General features: G+C 49.4%; 1 protein-coding gene and 1 pseudogene across 1 annotated transcript in view; both read right to left on the bottom strand.

Annotated features, from left to right (window-relative positions):
* Positions 1-15,894, bottom strand: part of LOC138259476 (cytochrome P450 2C28-like) — a 1,060,791-nt gene that overhangs the window by 872,812 nt on the left and 172,085 nt on the right. The gene's annotated exons all lie outside the window — the stretch shown is intronic.
* LOC138260605 (small nucleolar RNA SNORA17) lies at positions 15,335-15,432 on the bottom strand (annotated as a pseudogene).

The raw sequence follows: 15,894 nt of genomic DNA, 5'->3' as shown, positions 1-15,894 counted from the left end.
GCTACCATTATCTATCAGCCTAAGCTGCTAGACACCCTATACACTAATAAGGGATAACTGGGCCTGGTGCAAGGTGCAAGTACCCCTTGGTACTCACTACAAGCCAGTCCAGCCTCCTACACAGGGTGACAAAACAAAAAGAAGGGGAGAGAGACGAAGGATACAATTGGTTAATGGCGGCAACAACACCACCATTGGCGTACACGACACACATACACAGGGAACTGTCCTACACAATAGGCAATGCACTACCAATCACAATGCTAGTCACCAGCCCATGGACAGGAATACCTAACGCCAATAGCAGCATACCTGAGACCCACAGACAACTGCCCAGTAGTGGATCAACATGGGACCTAACCTGAAATGTCAGGCCTGGCCTAGGGGCACCCACATGCCTACATTCCCCACCCGGAGACCATCCCACCACATGTAAGTAGTATATTGGGGGACTGTACTCACCCCCTTGTGGCTGCTGTGATGCCCTCAAGCGCCCATCCAGCTCTGGATAGGCCACCACCAGTATGCGGGCCATCAGAGGGGTCAAGGTTCGACGGGCACCCCTTCCTTGTTGGGAGGCCATCCCCAGCTGGGCCTCCACCGTCTTCCTTGCCCAACGCCTCAGGTCCTCCCACCGTTTGCGACAGTGGGTGCTCCGCCTGCCGTAGACCCCCGGGATCCGCAAGTCCCTGGCGATAGCACGCCATATACCCTTTTTCTGATGGGCGCTGACCTGCAGAAACATACACATAGAAGAAGGGATCCGTCAGACCATCCGGGCTGTCACACTCATGTCCCACCATAGCCCTTACATCCCCTTACGCACAGACATTTCCCACCATACATGCAGCACGCTGCCCAGGACCCTTCCTTCAACGCCCCCTTACACGAGGCCCTCACACACAGCAATCCATGCATTCATGCACCATGCATCGTGCTCACAATGTACTCACCTGTTGGTCTCAAGGCCCATACAGCATTCGGTACTGGGGTAGGACCCCATCCACCAGTCTCTCCAACTCCGCAGCGGTGAAGGCAGGGGGCCTTTCCCAAGTTACATGAGCCATGGTCGGTTCCAGACACAGGTCACAGCAGCACTTGCAGTGTAGGTCCTCTCCTGTTGAAGGTCAGGTAGCAAGTGAGTGAACAGATAGAAAATGGCAGTCACGTCCGCGGTGGTGCGAACCGTTACCGCCAGCGTACATCACCATTGGCCACTGTACCTTATAGGGCCCAGTGTTAACCAATGAGTAGTTGCACGGCGGGACTCGACCACCTCCTGCAACCGTGCACAACATCAGCTGAATTACCTCATTTCCACCTGTCCCTCCATTCAGGAGAGGCGGACGCCATTTTGGGGGGGGGCAGGCCATGGCACCCAACTGCGTCACAGTACACATATGCATCATTTGGGCCTATACAACAATAAACTTTAACAGTCACAATATGGAATGCAGTGTGATGTTTGGTAATGTGGAGTACTGACCCGTTGCTCACCGTTTTGCCCCCTAGATTACAACCACTGCGGATGAATAGTATATGGAGACATCCCCCATGTACAGAACCCTGGTGGACTTGGCAACAATGGAGGACAGGCCCATCATCCTCACCTATAGACTTGATAGGGCCACAATCACAGAGTTGTGTGCCCAATTGGAGCCTGACCTGATATCTGCTATCTGTCAGCCCACCGAATCCCCCCTCTTGTGCAAAACCTAAGATTAAACACATGCCCAGCTACATTGTTTTCCCACAGGTGGAGGATTTGGCCACAGTGAAAGCTGACTTCTATGCAATGGGACATATCCCCAACATTAATGGGCCTATTGATGGTACATATATTGCATTTGCCCCCCTCCGGAGAAATGAACAGGTGTTCAGGAATCGAAAGAGATTTCACTCGATGAATGTGCAGATAGTGTGCCTGGTCGGCCAATACATCTACCATGTCAATGCAAAGTATCCTGGGTCTGTGCATGATGCCTTTATCCTTCGGAATAGCAGTATCCCATATGTGATGGCTCAACTCCAGAGGCACAGGGTGTGGCCAATAGGTGAGCCCTGCTTCCCACCCAGTAGGTGTTGGTGTATAGGTATGGTGTGGGCCCTAAGGGTTAGTGTGTGGCTAACAGTTGTCCCTCGATATTTGCAGGTCATTCTGGTTACCCCAACCTCTCATGGCTACTGACCCCAGTGAGGAATCCCAGGACAAGGGCAGAGGAACGTTACAATGAGGCACATGGGTGGACAAGAAGTATTATCGAGAGGACCTTTGGCCTCCTGAAGTCCAGGTTTTGTTGCCTCCATCTAACTGGTGGATCCTTGTACTACTCACCCAAGAAGGTCTGCCAGATAACTGTGGCGTGCTGCATGTTGCGCAACCTTTCCTTGAGACGCCATGTGCGTTTTCTGCAGGATGATCAGGCAGGAGATGGGCGTGTGGCAGCAGTGGACCCTGTGGACAGTGAAGATGAGGAGGCAGAGGATGAGGATGAGGACAACACAACTGCAATAAAACGACAATACTTCCAGTGACACACAGGTAAGACACTAACTTCACTTTCAATTGACAGTTATGTGTTTGACATTGTACATGGCAGGCAGATTCTCCCACTTCTATGGCCACTTACTGTACCCTTTGGCATCTCTATTTTCAGATATCTGTGCCCCACTCTGGCTCCTGGTGTGTTGACTGCAGCCTTCTACAGGTCATTCCTATGTATCCATTACTGTACAGTTGTATTGCAGTGTTTAAAGCTTGTTAAACAAACAGATAGTTCAATCATTTGCCAGACTCCATATTTGTCATTTTTTCAAATGGTGTTTATTTAAGTGCCAATTAGTAGAGGGGGATGTGCAATGCGCCGGGGTGATGGTGGAAGAATGTCCAGGATAGAGTCTAGTCTATTTGTATCACAGGTGCATTGTCCAAGGGGGCATAGGAAGAGGAGCAATGGCAGTTCAAGGTGGACAGGGTGACAGAGTTGGACACAAGTGTGACAATCAGGAGAGTCTTATTTCCTGGCGGGGTCTTAGCAATAGTCTCTGGCTTCTGCCTGGATTGCAGGGACCGTTTGTGGGGAGTTCTCCTTCTGCAGGGGGAGGGGTAGTGGTGGCCTTTTGTTCCTGTGGCGGGGCTTCCTGTCCATTAGCGGCAGCGGAGGTGAAGGGCTGTTCAGTAGTCTGGCTAGTGTCAGGGGCCCGGTGGTGTGCCACTGCCTCCCCCATGGTGTTGGCCATGTCTGCCAGCACCCATGCAATGGTGACCAGAGTGGTGTTGATGTCCTTCAGGTCCTCGCCTGATCCCAAGGTACAGTCTCTCCTGCATCCGCTGGATCTCCTGAAACTTGTCCAATATCTGGCCCATCGTCTCCTGGGAATCGGTGTATGGTGCCAGGATCCCTGCAAGTGCCTCCTGGAGGGTCGGTTCCCTGGGCCTGTCCTCCCACTGTCGCACAGCAGTCCTCCCAGCTTCCCTGTTGTCCTGTGCCTCTGTCCCCTGAACCGTGTGCCTAATGCCACTGACCCCAGGTCCCTGATAGCCCTGTGTTTGTGGGGTGTCCTGGAGTCCCTGTAGTGGTGGACACACTGCTGATTGATGCGTCCTGGGTGGGTGCTGTGGTGGTGTTTCCTGAGGGGGAGGCTCTGTGGTGGTATTGGACTATGCCTGCGTAACCGACTGTCCAGAGGTCCCTGATGGGCCAGGTTGGTCATCCAGATCCAGAGCTGCTGTCATCACTGTGGGCCTCTTCTGGGGGGGGCTGGATGTTGCTGGCACCTTCTCTCCGGTGACATTGGGTGGGGGACCTGTGGGGATATAAATGCAGAGTTATTGTTTCTGCGTGTGACATCTTGTGCACAGGTGTGTTGCCCTCTATGGTTGTTATTCCCCTGGCAACTTTGTCTTGTGTGAGTAGTCATTTGGTGGGCTAGGTGATTGTCTCTAGTGTGCATGCTTTAGTGATGGGTGCCCATGCAGGTCTGTGATGAGGGTCTGTGCATTGGTGTTACATGCAGGGCTTGGTATAGGGGTGAGTGAGTTGTGATGGTGGGGTGCATGTGAGGTGGTGGAGTGATGGGAGTGAGGGGACGGTTGGGGGTTTGTGATGGCATGCAGGTAGGGGGGGTGTTAGTAATAGAAAGTTGACTTACCAGAGTCCAGTCCTCTTGCTACTCCTGCCAGGCCCTCAGGATGCAGTATTGCCAAAACTTGCTCCTCCAATGTTGTTGTGGGGGAGGAGGTGGGGGTCCATCGCCATTCCTCTGTACTGCTATTTGGTGTCTTGCTACCACAGAACGCACCTTCCCCCGTAGGTCATTCCACCTCTTCCTGATGTCATCTCTTGTTCTGGGGTGCTGTCCTACTCATTGACCCTGTCCATGATTCTCCGCCATAGCTCCATCTTCCTAGCGATGTATGTCTGCTGCACCTGTGATCCGAATATCTGTGGCTCTACCCGGATGATTTCCTCCACCATGGCCCTTAGTTCCTCCTCTGAGAACCTGGGGTGTCTTTGTGGTGCCATGGGTGTAGTGTGAGTGGTGTGTGTGAGGTGATGTTTTGGGGTGTGTGCTGTAAGGTGTGTGGATGGTGTATGGGTGATGGTGTTTTGTGGCTCTGGTTGTGTGGGTGCTCTTGGTCTGTCTCTCTCAGTTGGCAATTATATTTTAGTCGTAAAGGGTTGTGGGTATTGTGGGTGTGTGTTCTATAGTGGTTTGGGTGTGGTGTGTGTATGTGTGTCAGGTGTGTGTAGTTTGAATTGTCCAATGTACTATTGTTTGTATGTGTGTATTTTTAGCGCAGCAGTATGTACCGCCAATGGTTTAGCGCCATTGAATGTCCGCTGCAGTGATTCATGGGTCATAATGCTGTGGGCGTAGTTCAGTTGGCGTAATGGTGTGGGTTTTGGTACCACTAGTTTATCACTGACCTTTGGGCTGGCGGACTTGTGTGTGTGGCTGTATAGTGAAGGATTTCTATGTGTGTGTCATAATAAGGGTAGCGGTAATCCGTTGCGTCAGCAGAATGTTGGCGGCAGTCAGCATGGCGGTAAGCAGGACTTACAGCCAATGTCATAATGAGGGCCATAATGTCTAACCCAACACAACAGTTACAAAGCACCATAAGAAGTGTGATTGAGGAAGCAGAAACAGCTGGCTGGATCACACACCCAAAAGCAGAGTTTTTAGACACCAAAGAACCCCAGGTCCCATACTTCTATTGTCTTCCTAAAATACATAAGAGGACCCCTCCTCCTGGTCACCCGACAGTGTCAGGTATAGGATCAATACTAGAACCTTTGTCCAAATGTTATGATTTTTTTCTTCAGCCCATTGTCCAACGGACATCTACTTTTCTAAAAGATACAAAAGACATGTTGGTGCTATTAGACCATATCAATGCTAGCGGTACCACTGATATGCTGATTTGCCTAGATGTGGAGGCATTGTATACAAACATACCACAAGAAGCCACTCTGTAAGCAGTCGAGGAGATAGTTACCTCCACTACTTAGGCCCACAAGACCCCGATTATCTTCGTTCTAGAATGTGTTAGCCCAGCTTTAAAATAAACTTTTTTCCAATTTGATGAACGCCTGTACCATCAGATACAAGGGACATCTATGGGTAGTACTTTTGCTCTGAATAAAGCCTGCTTATATCTTTATCCTTTTGAGAGACGCCACATTTTGGAACCTACACACCCTTTGTAGGAAGTTGGCTCTGTATGTGCTATTTCAAAAGTAAGGAATAGCATGCACAGAGTCCAAGGGTTCCCCTTAGAGGTAAAATAGTGGTAAAAAGAGATAATACTAATGCTCTATTTTGTGGTAGTGTGGTCGAGCAGTAGGCTTATCCAAGGAGTAGTGTTAAGCATTTGTTGTACATACACATAGACAATAAATGAGGTACACACACTCAGAGACAAATCCAGCCAATAGGTTTTGTTATAGAAAAATATCTTTTCTTAGTTTATTTTAAGAACCACAGGTTCAAATTTAACATGTAATATCTTGTTTGAAAGGTATTGCAGGTAAGTACATTAGGAACTTTGAATCATTTCAATTGCATGTATACCTTTCAAGTTATTCACAAATAGCTATTTCAAAAGTGGACACAGTGCAATTTTCACAGTTCCTGGGGGAGGTAAGTTTTTGTTAGTTTTACCAGGTAAGTAAGACACTTACAGGGTTCCGTTCTTGGTCCAAGGTAGCCCACCGTTGGGGGTTCAGAGCAGCCCCAAAGTCACCACACCAGCAGCTCAGGGCCGGTCAGGTGCAGAGTTCAAAGTGGTGCCCAAAACGCATAGGCTAGAATGGAGAGAAGGGGGTGCCCCGGTTCCGGTCTGCTTGCAGGTAAGTACCCGCGTCTTCGGAGGGCAGACCAGGGGGGTTTTGTAGGGCACCGGGGGGGACACAAGCCCACACAGAAATTTCACCCTCAGCAGCGCGGGGGCGGCCGGGTGCAGTGTAGAAACAAGCGTCGGGTTTTCAATGTTAGTCTATGAGAGATCAAGGGATCTCTTCAGCGCTGCAGGCAGGCAAGGGGGGGCTTCCTCGGGGAAACCTCCACTTGGGCAAGGGAGAGGGACTCCTGGGGGTCACTTCTGCAGTGAAAGTCCGGTCCTTCAGGTCCTGGGGGCTGCGGGTGCAGGGTCTTTTCCAGGCGTCGGGACTTAGGTTTCAGAGAGTCGCGGTCAGGGGAAGCCTCTGGATTCCCTCTGCAGGCGGCGCTGTGGGGGCTCAGGGGGGACAGGTTTTGGTACTCACAGTCGTAGAGTAGTCCGGGGGTCCTCCCTGAGGTGTTGGTTCTCCACCAGCCGAGTCGGGGTCGCCGGGTGCAGTGTTGCAAGTCTCACGCTTCTTGCGGGGAGTTGCAGGGTTCTTTAAATCTGCTTCTTGAAACAAAGTTGCAGTCTTTTTGGAGCAGGTCCGCTGTCCTCGGGAGTTTCTTGTCGTCGTCGAAGCAGGGCAGTCCTCAGAGGAGTCAGAGGTCGCTGGTCCCTTTGGAAGGCGTCGCTGGAGCAGAGTTCTTTGGAAGGCAGGAGACAGGCCGGTGAGGTTCTGGAGCCAAGGCAGTTGTTGTCTTCTGTTCTTCCTCTGCAGGGGTTTTCAGCTGGGCAGTCCTTCTTCTTGTTGTTGCAGGAATCTAATTTTCTAGGGTTCAGGGTAGCCCTTAAATACTAAATTTAAGGGCGTGTTTAGGTCTGGGGGGTTAGTAGCCAATGGCTACTAGCCCTGAGGGTGGGTACACCCTCTTTGTGCCTCCTCCCAAGGGGAGGGGGTCACAATCCTAACCCTATTGGGGGAATCCTCCATCTGCAAGATGGAGGATTTCTAAAAGTTAGAGTCACCTCAGCTCAGGACACCTTAGGGGCTGTCCTGACTGGCCAGTGACTCCTCCTTGTTGCTTTCTTTGTTCCCTCCAGCCTTGCCGCCAAAAGTGGGGGCCGTGGCCGGAGGGGGCGGGCAACTCCACTAAGCTGGAGTGCCCTGCTGGGCTGTGACAAAGGGGTGAGCCTTTGAGGCTCACCGCCAGGTGTCACAGCTCCTGCCTGGGGGAGGTGTTAGCATCTCCACCCAGTGCAGGCTTTGTTACTGGCCTCAGAGTGACAAAGGCACTCTCCCCATGGGGCCAGCAACATGTCTCTAGTGTGGCAGGCTGCTGGAACTAGTCAGCCTACACAGACAGTCGGTTAAGTTTCAGGGGGCACCTCTAAGGTGCCCTCTGGGGTGTATTTTGCAATAAAATGTACACTGGCATCAGTGTGCATTTATTGTGCTGAGAAGTTTGATACCAAACTTCCCAGTTTTCAGTGTAGCCATTATGGTGCTGTGGAGTTCGTGTTTGACAAACTCCCAGACCATATACTCTTATGGCTACCCTGCACTTACAATGTCTAAGGTTTTGTTTAGACACTGTAGGGGTACCATGCTCATGCACTGGTACCCTCACCTATGGTATAGTGCACCCTGCCTTAGGGCTGTAAGGCCTGCTAGAGGGGTGTCTTACCTATACTGCATAGGCAGTGAGAGGCTGGCATGGCACCCTGAGGAGAGTGCCATGTCGACTTACTCGTTTTGTCCTCACTAGCACACACAAGCTGGCAAGCAGTGTGTCTGTGCTGAGTGAGAGGTCTCCAGGGTGGCATAAGACATGCTGCAGCCCTTAGAGACCTTCCTTGGCATCAGGGCCCTTGGTACTAGAAGTACCAGTTACAAGGGACTTATCTGGATGCCAGGGTCTGCCAATTGTGGATACAAAAGTACAGGTTAGGGAAAGAACACTGGTGCTGGGGCCTGGTTAGCAGGCCTCAGCACACTTTCAATTGTAAACATAGCATCAGCAAAGGCAAAAAGTCAGGGGGCAACCATGCCAAGGAGGCATTTCCTTACACCCTTTCTTTGCCAACATTTGATTATGGCGACGATAATTCAATGACATTTTGACTGTTTGGAAGAGTGAAAGAGATGAAGCCACTAGATTTATTATTTGGGTCAATACGCTAGACTAACACTTACGTTTCAGTGCTACCATTTCAAATTGGGCAGTTGCTTTCTTAGACTTGCACATCATTTTGAAAGGTGGAATCTTACATTCCTCCCTCTTCCACAAAAAGACTGACAAAAACAGCCTACTATTATTTGACAGTCACCATCCTATGTCTTTGAGGACTAACTTGGCTTTAGGTCAATTTCTGAGATTAAGGCGCAACTGCAGTGATATTTCTGACTTCTACATACATACCAACACTCTAGTTCCGAAACTGAGGGACTGACATTATCCCATGAAGGTTATTTCACAGGCAAAAAAGAGAGCCTGTAATACCTAGGGAAATGTTATGAACCGACTTTCCCAAAAATCTGCAGACCAGACTAACCTGTGTCACTACTTTTAAGCCCTTGAGCAATCAGGTTAAGAAAATCATCAACAAGCGATGGTCAATACTGACTAGTTAAGGTGAACCCTTGGATAACCTACTATTTGCGTTTAAAAGAACACAGAACATCAGAGATTTAATAGTACATACCAGACCAAGAAAAAAGACCCCTGGCATTGCCTTACCTAAGACCTGGTTGGGGGTTAGTAGACACCATCAATGTGGAGGTTGCAATGTCTGTCCCCTATCTATGAACACCAGTGAATAGGATTTGGGGAGGCTAAAAATGGCAGTTAACCAAACAAATGAACTGTCGCACTACAAACTGCATTTACATGGTTGTATGCCCCTGTGGCCTCCGCTACATAGGAATAACCACTAGGATGGTAAAGTTACGGATTAACGGATAGGAGCACTATAAGATGTCAACAAGCTTCTACAAAACTAACCATACATTACATTGAGCAAAATCACACACCTGATGATATGAAATGGGTCATTTTCAAGAGTGTAACGGAAATTAGAGAATGTGCTATTAGGCATTTCACAAAAGAACAGCATTGGGTACAATAACTTAGGACCCATGTCAGGATCCTTAATGATGCTGTACCTTGGTCGGAGTTAATATGTCATTGATTCCGTGTGAGAAGGTAGCCTCTTTCTAGCCTTGTTACCCCCACTTTTGGCCTGTTTGTGAGTGTATGTCAGGGTGTTTGTCACTGTTTTCACTGTCTCACTGGGATCCTGATAGCCAGGCCTCAGTGCTCATAGTGAAAACACTATGTTTTCAGTATGTTTGTTATGTGTCACTGGGATCCTGCTGGTCAGGACCCCAGTGCTCATAGGTTTGTGGCCTATATGTATGTGTCACTGGGACCCTGTCACACAGGGCCCCAGTGCTCATAGGTGTGCATGTATATGTTCCCTGTGTGGTGCCTAACTGTCTCACTGAGGCTCTGCTAACCAGAACCTCAGTGGTTATGCTCTCTCATTACTTTCAAATTGTCACTAACAGGCTAGTGACCAATTTTACCAATTTACATTGGCTTACTGGAACACCCTTATAATTCCCTAGAATATGGTACTGAGGTACCCAGGGTATTGGGGTTCCAGGAGATCCCTATGGGCTGCAGCATTTCTTTTGCCACCCATAGGGAGCTCTGACAATTCTTACACAGGCCTGCCACTGCAGCCTGAGTGAAATAACGTCCACGTTATTTCACAGCCATTTTACACTGCACTTAAGTAACTTATAAGTCACCTATATGTCTAACCTTTACCTGGTAAAGGTTAGGTGCAAAGTTACTTAGTGTGAGGGCACCCTGGCACTAGCCAAAGTGCCCCCACATTGTTCAGAGCCAATTCCCTGAACTTTGTGAGTGCGGGGACACCATTACATGCGTGCACTACATATAGGTCACTACCTATATGTAGCTTCACAATGGTAACTCCGAATATGGCCATGTAACATGTCTATGATCATGGAATTGCCCCCTCTATGCCATCCTGGCATAGTTGGCACAATCCCATGATCCCAGTGGTCTGTAGCACAGACCCTGGTACTGCCAAACTGCCCTTCCTGGGGTTTCACTGCAGCTGCTGCTGCTGCCAACCCCTCAGACAGGCAGCTGCCCTCCTGGGGTCCAGCCAGGCCTGGCCCAGGATGGCAGAACAAAGAACTTCCTCTGAGAGAGGGTGTGACACCCTCTCCCTTTGGAAAATGGTGTGAAGGCAGGGGAGGAGTAGCCTCCCCCAGCCTCTGGAAATGCTTTCTTGGGCACAGAGGTGCCCAATTCTGCATAAGCCAGTCTACACCGGTTCAGGGACCCCTTAGCCCCTGCTCTGGCGCGAAACTGGACAAAGGAAAGGGGAGTGACCACTCCCCTGACCTGCACCTCCCCTGGGAGGTGTCCAGAGCTCCTCCAGTGTGCTCCAGACCTCTGCCATCTTGGAAACAGAGGTGCTGCTGGCACACTGGACTGCTCTGAGTGGCCAGTGCCACCAGGTGACGTCAGAGACTCCTGCTGATAGGCTCCTTCAGGTGTTAGTAGCCTATCCTCTCTCCTAGGTAGCCAAACCCTCTTTTCTGGCTATTTAGGGTCTCTGTCTCTGGGGAAACTTTAGATAACGAATGCATGAGCTCAGCCGAGTTCCTCTGCATCTCTCTCTTCACCTTCTGATAAGGAAACGACCGCTGACCGCGCTGGAAGCCTGCAAACCTGCAACATAGTAGCAAAGACGACTACTGCAACTCTGTAACGCTGATCCTGCCGCCTTCTCGACTGTTTTCCTGCTGGTGCATGCTGTGGGGCTAGCCTGCCTCCTCTCTGCACCAGAAGCTCCGAAGAAATTTCCCGTGGGTCGACGGAATCTTCCCCCTGCAACCGCAGGCACCAAAAAGCTGCATTACCGGTCCCTTGGGTCTCCTCTCAGCACGACGAGCGAGGTCCCTCGAATCCAGCGACTCTGTCCAAGTAACCCCCACGGTCCAGTGACTCTTCAGTCCAAGTTTGGTGGAGGTAAGTCCTTGCCTCACCTCGCTGGGCTGCATTGCTGGGAACCGCGACTTTGCAAGCTACTCCGGCCCCTGTGCACTTCCGGCGGAAATCCTTTGTGCACAGCCAAGCCTGGGTCCACGGCACTCTAACCTGCATTGCACGACTTTCTAAGTTGGTCTCCGGCGACGTGGGACTCCTTTGTGCAACTTCAGCGAGCACCGTTTCACGCATCTTTGTAGTGCCTGTTTCTGGCACTTTTCCGGGTGCTACCTGCTTCAGTGAGGGCTCTTTGTCTTGCTCGACGTCCCCTCTCTTCAGGTCCAATTTGCGACCTCCTGGTCCCTCCTGGGCCCCACCAGCGTCCAAAAACGCCAAACGCACGATTTGCGCCTAGCAAGGCTTGTTGGCGTCCTTTCGGCGGGAAAACACTTCTGCACAACTCTCCACGGCGAGAGGGATCCGTCCACCAAAGGGGAAGTCTCTAGCCCTTTTCGTTCCTGCAGAAACCTCAGCTTCTTCTGTCCAGTCAAAGCTTCTTTGCACCCGCAGCTGGCATTTCCTGGGCATCTGCCCATCTCCGACTTGCTTGTGACTTTTGGACTTGGTCCCCTTGTTCCACAGGTACCCTAGATTGGAAATCCACAGTTGTTGCATTGCTGGTTTGTGTCTTTCCTGCATTATTCCTCTAACACGACTATTTTGTCCTTAGGGGAACTTTAGTGCACTTTGCACTCACTTTTCAGGGTCTTGGGGAGGGTTATTTTTCTAACTCTCACTATTTTCTAATAGTCCCAGCGACCCTCTACAAGGTCACATAGGTTTGGGGTCCATTCGTGGTTCGCATTCCACTTCTGGAGTATATGGTTTGTGTTGCCCCTATCCCTATGTTTCCTCATTGCATCCTATTGTAACTATACATTGTTTGCACTGTTTTCTAAGACTATACTGCATATTTTTGCTATTGTGTATATATATCTTGTGTATATTTGCTATCCTCTCACTGAGGGTACACTCTAAGATACTTTGGCATATTGTCATAAAAATAAAGTACCTTTATTTTTAGTATAACTGTGTATTGTGTTTTCTTATGATATTGTGCATATGACACTAAGTGGTACTGTAGTAGCTTCACACGTCTCCTAGTTCAGCCTAAGCTGCTCTGCTAAGCTACCATTATCTATCAGCCTAAGCTGCTAGACACCCTATACACTAATAAGGGATAACTGGGCCTGGTGCAAGGTGCAAGTACCCCTTGGTACTCACTACAAGCCAGTCCAGCCTCCTACATTCCGTTGCTCTATTTAAGAACATTTTATTCGGAGATTGTTGGAAAATGTGTTATTGGTCATGGCAGGTAAGTACCTAGACTTAGCAATAGGCCACCAACCTCCACTTAGGTCCAGTTAGGGCTCATTAAATTAAACCCAGCTCATCCCTTGGTAGCTTAGCAACAAGCGATAAGGCTTATCGTAGGAGACAATGCGTAAAGCATTCAAATATCACAAAACAGTAATTACTTAAAAGACAGGAAACAGTTTAAAAATCTAAAACCAATTTATAAAAATAGGAATTATTTGTAGCTTTAAAATGACACCAAAATTAATAAAATCAGATAAAGGGAACCGGAGATACAAATATTAAAAAAATTAATGCTTTTTAGTGCTTAGAAACAAATAACTCCAATCTGGCCGCACCTTGACCAGGGCAAAGTCAAAGTTTAAGGCCGACTGCAATGAAGCCCTGCTCGGTTACAGCCCGCGGGAGGTTCGGTCAAAAGTTTACCTTCGGACTTAGTCGTTTTTTTCAGCGGGACCAAGTCGCCAGTCCAATCCGACCTCCTGGAACTCTTCCTCGGATACGCGTTGCGGGAGCCCTCGGTGGAGATTTTTACCTTCGGACGTACTCATTTTTTCGAGTCGAAAAATCCCTTGACCGGGGCCAACCTGAATCTTGATCCGACGTCCTTCGAGCGGATACACTGCCTGGGAGGTCCCGGTCAATTTTCTACGTTCGGACTTAGTCACTTTTTGGGAGATTTTCTTCACCGGGACGAACCTGCAAGTCAGGCAGGGACGCAGTTGAGGCAAGCCGGCTAGAGTTGCCGTGGTGGATCGGTCCGTTTATGGAGCTTTTTTCAAAAAGTTCTCCAAACCTCTCCAAACTTCTGGATCTTCTCCCAGAAGTTCTTTTAAGGTTCTTTTGAGGTCCACAGCTCACCCCAAGGTTCCAGAAGCTCTGAGATGCTCCATGAGTGTGCAGACTACAACTCCCAAAATGCACCTGGCACAAACTCCAAACTCTCCACTAGACAGTGGTCAGCTGGTCAGTTTCTTCAGGAGTTGGTGCAGGAGACTCTGGATAGTAATTTATCATCTATAGCAATCAGGGAATCCCTCCTTGAACCAGTTGAAGTGTGGCAAAAATCAATCCCAGGGAGCCACATTCCCCAAAAATCCATAATGGATGAATGTCCTTCCCTGCCTATGAAGACCAGTTTGGCAGCCCTCCCCCTTCCTGCTTCTCCGTCTGCTGAGAGATCTCCTCCCCCAGACATATCTCTTTGTGTTTAGTCCAGGCTACTTCACACCTCATCAAGGCAGCCTAACCAGGCTGCCAGAGGCTGGCCAATCAGAGCAAAGCACTACATGGCTGAAGTTGGCAACTTTTTAGGTAAAGTTTAAAACTCTTTCCCTGAACGAGTTATATTAAATCTAACAATTGTAAGTTGTGAGGTTTATTATAACAATTAATTTGAAACCAAACTTGAGGTATCTGTCACTTAAGGGGACTTTATACATTAAAATAAAGTCTCCCCATTCTAGCCTATCGAGGCCAATCACTACAATGAGGGGAAAACAAATGTGGCTGTTTTACCTCACCAGGGCTCATAAAACTATTTTATAAGGTCCCTGCTTATAGTTACATGGCACCCACCCCTAGGGGCACATAGGGCACACATTAGGGTTGACATATGTAAACAAGTAAGGTAGTTTAGGACTTAGGAAGTACTTTAATTCCAAAGTAGAATTTGCATGTAACTTTAATTTAAAAGCAGCCAGCAAGGCAGGCCTGCCTTTAAAATGACACTGGGCATCTCAGCAGTGCACCTATGAGTGCCCTACCTATGCTGGGGTCCCTAGACCTACATGCCCTACCATATACTAGGGACTTATCGGTACGTTAATATTGCCAATTATAATTAGCCTAAGTTGCATATCCACTTTACACAGAGCACTGACCCTGGGACTGGTAGCAGTACCCAGGGTACAGCCAAGATTCAGAAACCACCAGTATCTGTCCAAAACGTTTGGGGGTGACCAGGGCAAAAAAGAGGACTTTCCTACAGAGATCATAATATTTGTTCTAGGACCGTCTGTGAATCTGTCCACACATCAAGGAGGCTTACATTTTTGCATATCTTGCCCCCCATATGTCATTGTGTACAAAAATATTTTTTTAAACATATTTCTTTGATGTATCCTCTAAGGGGGTGAGTAGTCAACATTTCTAAAACAATATTTTTTTTCTTTTTTGCGAATTAAATTATGAGGGCCACCTCTTAATATTTACATTCTTTTGACTAAACTCAAACTTCACACTCTAAGATGGCCGCCACCATCCTGGAGTTTCACTAAAGTCCTATTTCTACTCCCATTACTTACAGATCCTCCATAAAAAGACCTGCCACCTGTACAGTGTTGCCAGATTGGGCGATTTCCCGCACAAATGGCCGATATTTTTCCCATTTGTGCGGGACAAAAAACCCAAGTGCGGGAGGCTAATTGTTGGGCTATTATTAGCCCTCTGTGCGAAAAAATGTTTGCGGGGTGGCGCCGCCGCCACAGCAGCAGCGGACATGCACTGCCCCAGGCCAGCCCAGCGCCCGCCCCCCCCCACATGAGAGAGAAGAAGATAGGCTGGGCTCTTGACGACATCATCACTGAGGCTGAGCCTGCCTGTGCGGCAGTGCAAGCTGCTGCCTCTCTCTTCTCTGCGACTGCATGGCACGCGCTGCGCACCGCGGCACAGTGCACGCACAGCCACAGGCACAGACATCAGACAAGTGCGATCATGATGATGGTAATAATTGTTGGGGCAGAGGGCCGTCAATCTAGTAGCGTGCGAAAGCGCTACCAATTGACGGCCCGGCCCAAAAATGTTGGCCTGCCCTGTGGCATTATTTAAAATGCCTGCGTGCGTACGCTGCGCGCGTCAGTCTCAGCTGTCAGCGAGTGCACACTGTACACTGTCTGTTACTCACTGGCTGGTGCGCACGTGGTGGTGTGTGGTGTGTGTGGGTCTTCTCTTGGGCCCTTCCCGAGCCTCAGCCAGCACAAGTGTGGTGGTGGTGGTGCTGCCCCCCTGGAAAAGTCTCTTCTATTGTGCGCTTGTAGTGGACCCCGAATTAAAGCCAGCCCCACAGTGCGAGATTGGGGCCCGGGAGAGGAGAGACACCCCCCTAGCCCTTTCCTGTTGTGAAGGTGCTACCTAGGGCCCCTACCTACACTGACGTGC

This window comes from Pleurodeles waltl, chromosome 9 (genome assembly GCF_031143425.1).
Source record: "Pleurodeles waltl isolate 20211129_DDA chromosome 9, aPleWal1.hap1.20221129, whole genome shotgun sequence".
NCBI classification, from domain to species: domain Eukaryota; kingdom Metazoa; phylum Chordata; class Amphibia; order Caudata; family Salamandridae; genus Pleurodeles; species Pleurodeles waltl.
The sequence above is the reverse complement of the archived record's forward strand: the minus strand, read 5'-3'. Positions and strand labels throughout refer to the sequence as shown.